The following is a 4,714-nucleotide window of genomic DNA, read 5'->3' as shown; positions in this document are numbered from 1 at the left end:
GTAGGTGGGTGGAGTAGATGTCAACTATTTTCATTATGTCAACTATTTCATTCACACACAGTGGCAACAAGTTAATAAATGGAAGTTTCCGCTGTAAGCAGAGGAGACGTGGTTAGAGGGACTAGTGTTTTTATTATTTTTTATTTTTTTACCAGAGCTTTGCATAGCTCTGATTTATGGTGACTCTAGGAACTGAAGCTAGGATCTCAAAGCCTCTGCATGAAGTTATTTTGCATAACCACTGCACCACCTCCCTGGTCCTTCCTTCCCTCCATCATATATATGATGTATATGTATACAGACACACACATATACATGTTTTTTCCCCATCCATGTCTGTTATTTAAAAATAGGTAGTCTTCAGAACATCAACATAAGCCCTCTTGTGGGCCTCTCCAGGACTTTGCCCTCACTGTACGTCAGCAGTGGTAGGAACTGCCCGCCCCACTCCAAAGGGAGGCTGGGTCAGCCCACTCTGCCACTCAGGGAAGACTGGTCCTGAAATGAGTGCAGCCTACAATGTTCCTAGCTATGACCATGGACTGCGAGCTCAGACTGATACTCAGAGATCACACAGGCTCCTGTAATAAATAAGTATATATATGGGTCCTAGCTCAGATCAATGGGGTAAACAGAAAATGGCACGTATGTACTTTCCTCATGTGTGGGAGCTACTCTCTGCCCTAATCCAGCTTTCTAGCCCTGTTCTCAACTCTGACACCATCTTCCAAGACAACATTTTGAGTCCACCTGTATGTTAGCTATCAAGCTCAGCCCCAAATTACTAACATCATGGGCCCCTTGGAACATACCTAAAAGACTTCCTTAGCTTCTTCCCACACAAAGACCCCTAATTTCATCGCCTCTATTCCCACCTTTGGGTTCCTGTTTATTAGACAATTTGTCCTGCTCACTATCTTACCGGTAGCCTTTAAGCCACCATGCCATCCGGACTTCCCTGGGTAGATGACCTCACCAATGTGTCCCAAAGTCTCACCTCTCTCTCTTTTTAACCACAGCACTGCACAGTGCTGGTTTATGGTGGTGCAGGAGATTGAACCTAGGACTCTGGCATTAGAACCTGGGACTCAGGCATTAGTGTCTTTGCATAACCCTTTATGCTATCTATCCCCGCTCCCAAAGTCTCACCTCTCCGGATCCCTACCCTACTAGGGAAAGACAGGAACAGGCTAGGGATATAGATCGGCATGCCAACATCCATATCCAGCAGAGAAGCAATTACAGAAGCCAGGCTCTCACCTTCTGCTCTGCATAAAGAATGTTGGTCCATAATCCCAGAGGGATAAATAGGGATGTTCCAATGGAGGGAATTGGACACAACTCTAGTGGTGGGAACTGTACAGAATTGTATCCATTATCTTACAATTTTGTTAGTCACTATTAAATCACTAATGATTTTTTTTTTTAATTTAAGAAAGGATTAATTAACAAAACCATAAGGTAGGAGGGGTACAACTCCACACAATTCCCATCACCCAATCTCCATAACCCATCCCCTCCCCTGATAGCTTTCCCATTCTCTATCCCTCTGGGAGCATGGACCCAGGGTCATTGAGGGTTGCAGAAGATAGAAGGTCTGGCTTCTGTAATTGCTTCCCCGCTGAACATGGGCGTTGACTGGTCAGTCCATACTCCCAGTCTGCCTCTCTCTTTCCCTAGTAGGGTGGGTCTCTGGGGAAGCTGAGCTCCAGGACACATTGGTGGGGTCTTCAATCCAGGGAAGCCTGGCCAGCATCCTGGTGGCATCTGGAACCTGGTGATTGAAAAGAGAGTTAACATACAAAGCCAAACAAATTGTTGAGCAATCATGGACCCAAAGCTTGGAATAGTGGAGAGGAAGTGTTAGGGAGGTACTCACTGCAAACTCTAGTGTACTTCTGCTTTCAAGCATATATTTTGCTGTAGTTTATGGGTACGTGTGAACATAAGCTCTCTCTCACAGAACCTGGTGTATATCTAGGTTATGGGACTTTGTTAGAAAGTGAACTACCTGAGATGAAATTAGAGTGTACTATGAAAGGAAAGGTCTCACCCGAGTAATGAAGCTGAAGGGTTGTCATTCCACACGTGAAGTCTCTGGACACAGTCTGAGGTGAAGCATGTTGAGGTGGCAATCGTTGCGATTTTTTTTTTTTTAAAGGTAGTCATGGGTAGGGGAGATAGCATAGTAGCCCTGCAAAAAGAAACTTCTTACATGAGGCTCCAAATCCCAGATTCAGTCACCCATAACACCATACACCAAGTTGAGAGTGCTCTTATAATAAATAAATAATATAGTAAAATGAAAAATAGTAAAGTAAAATAGTCTTGCGGTCTGGGAGGTAAGGTAGTAGCTAGAGTGCTAAATTTACAGACATGAGGCCCCAAGTCTGAGCCCCAGCACTGCATGCATCAGTGATGCTCTGAGTCTCTCTCATGTTAATAAATCTTAATTAAAAAGAAAAAAAAAAAAAAGCCTTCCGGCCAGGGCCAAGCAGTAGTACACCTGGTTAAGTGCACACATCATAGTGTGCAAGGACCCAGGTTCAAGCCCCTGGTCCCCACCCACAGGGGGAAAGCTTCATGAGCGGTGAAGCAGGGCTGCAGGTGTCTCTCTTTCTCTTCCCGTCTTTCTTCCCTCTCTCAGTTTCTCTGTCTTACCCAACAACAACAGCAATGGCAACAATAACTATCAAGGCAACAAGGGCAACAAAATATGAAAAACTGGCCTCCAGAAGCAGTGGATCCGTAGTGCAGGCACCAAGCACCAGCCAGCGATAACCCTGGAGGCAAAAAAAAAGTGTGTTTTCAAGGTGAAAAAAATACCATGAAGACCGGATACCTACCAAGGTCACCTGTGTCAATACAGAAGAGCACTGAAAACAAGGTAGTAGAAACTGTAAGGCAGCTAGAAGCCACAGACGTTAGACTCGGTAGTCCTAGGACAGTGGTGGGTGTGGGCTAAGACAGCTCCCCCAGGGGCAGAAAAAGGCGGCCCCTCCTGGTGGGCAAAGAAAGCAAAGACATCCCATTCTTCCCTCCAAGAACCTCAAAATGGCGTAAGCCCAAAATAACCCTGACCTGCTTCTGGGAATGTACCCATCATGCTTCAGGGCCGAGTAGCAACAGAGTCAGTCACCTGGCTCTCAGCACCCCCACCGCCTCTGCTGCTCCCCCTGGACCAGGTGCAGTGCACCTCCCCGGATGGCTCTGACTCCCTGCAAGTGTTCTGGGCCCCCTCAAAATGGACCTGCTCTTGCCAGTAGGATGATCTTATTCCCCTGCTCAGACTTCAGCAGCAGGACCCGGAACCCTGGGAATACATGGCCAAGGCCCACTTCTCCCCTCAGAAAAAAAAAAAAAAAGTAGATGCCTAAGGCCCAGTGAGGCCGACTTCAGTGAGCTGCTCACCAGTCCCATGGGTGCCGGAAGCTGACCGAGGAGGCTGCATGCCATCCCACCCACCAGGGGGCTCCTACACTTCGTGTGAGCAGAATGGGCCTTCTAGCCTAGCCTCTCTCAGGGCCCAGGGAGGAAGCAGTCAGGTGCTGAGAAACTTCTCCAGGAAGGGCAGGGGAGCTGCAGGAGAGCAAAACCAGCCCATTTGCTTCCTCATGGCAGGTTTGCCCAGGGCATCTTGGCGAGAGAAGAAAGTTCTTAGTCTCTTCCTTATTTATCAGTTGCCCAAAAGCAGCAGGTGGAGGCAGGGACAGGGTGCAGGGAGTGGGGAGCAGTGGGAGGGCCGGCCGGAGGCCTGGCTGGGTCTGGAGTGACAGAACTCCGAGCATGACAGAAGGGCCGGGTGATAAGGGGAGGGGAGGAAACCCCATCTATGGAACAGGAACCGTTCTGGAAACTGGGTAGAGCCAAAGCAAAGAAAGCATCAAACAGTTTGTGAAGCGAAGGTCCGGAGACTGGCTCTGTCCCCTACACCCCCAGGGGCACAAGAACCAAGCCAATTCCCCACTCGACAGGCTAAGACGACCGGCTTGTAGGGAGGAAGAAGTCTAGGGTTGGTCCCATCTCAGCCAGGGACACCCGTGGGACATCAGCTGGGTAGGACACTAATTCCTGACCTGCCTGTACCCAGGAAGCTGTCAATGAGGTCCCAGGTAACTGAGGAGTTACTAAGCTCTACTGATGGACTGGGAAGGGCTATAGCATTGGGCACTCGAGGTGGGTCACACATCAGGGACCTGACACCCACTTAGTCCAGGTTCGACCCCATCCTCTGACCCTTGCCACCCCCAGCCACACCTGGCTCTGCCATGTCCCTCTGGGAGCCCTCAAAGATCACCACCCCCACCCCCCGCCCACCACCTGTCTGAGGAGCCAACCCCTTGCTGGGCAACAGGCTTCTCCAAGCAGAAGTCCCCTACTAACCACCGGTCTGAGCCTGGCCCAAGGGACACCCATCTGGTCCCCACACTGACTCCCAGATCTGCCCAGGCCCGCTGCAGTGTAAGTGGAGGTTCCCACACTTCCCCAGGGGCACAGCCTCAGCTGGGGATTCTCCCACCAGAAAGTCCCAGAAGGGAGGGCAGGTCCCGAGCACCTGCCCAAGCCTGGGCCCTGCCCTGCCAGTTGTGGGTGAGGGGTGAGGGCAGCTCTAGTCCCACCTTCTATATCCAGACTCTCCCCTGCAGTGATGGTGAAGTCTCACATCCTAATGCAGCCAAGGGGGGACCCAGGGAACAAGCTGCAGACATGGAGG

This window comes from Erinaceus europaeus, chromosome 21 (assembly GCF_950295315.1).
Source record: "Erinaceus europaeus chromosome 21, mEriEur2.1, whole genome shotgun sequence".
NCBI classification, from domain to species: Eukaryota; Metazoa; Chordata; class Mammalia; order Eulipotyphla; family Erinaceidae; genus Erinaceus; species Erinaceus europaeus.
Note: the sequence above shows the minus strand (reverse complement) of the source record.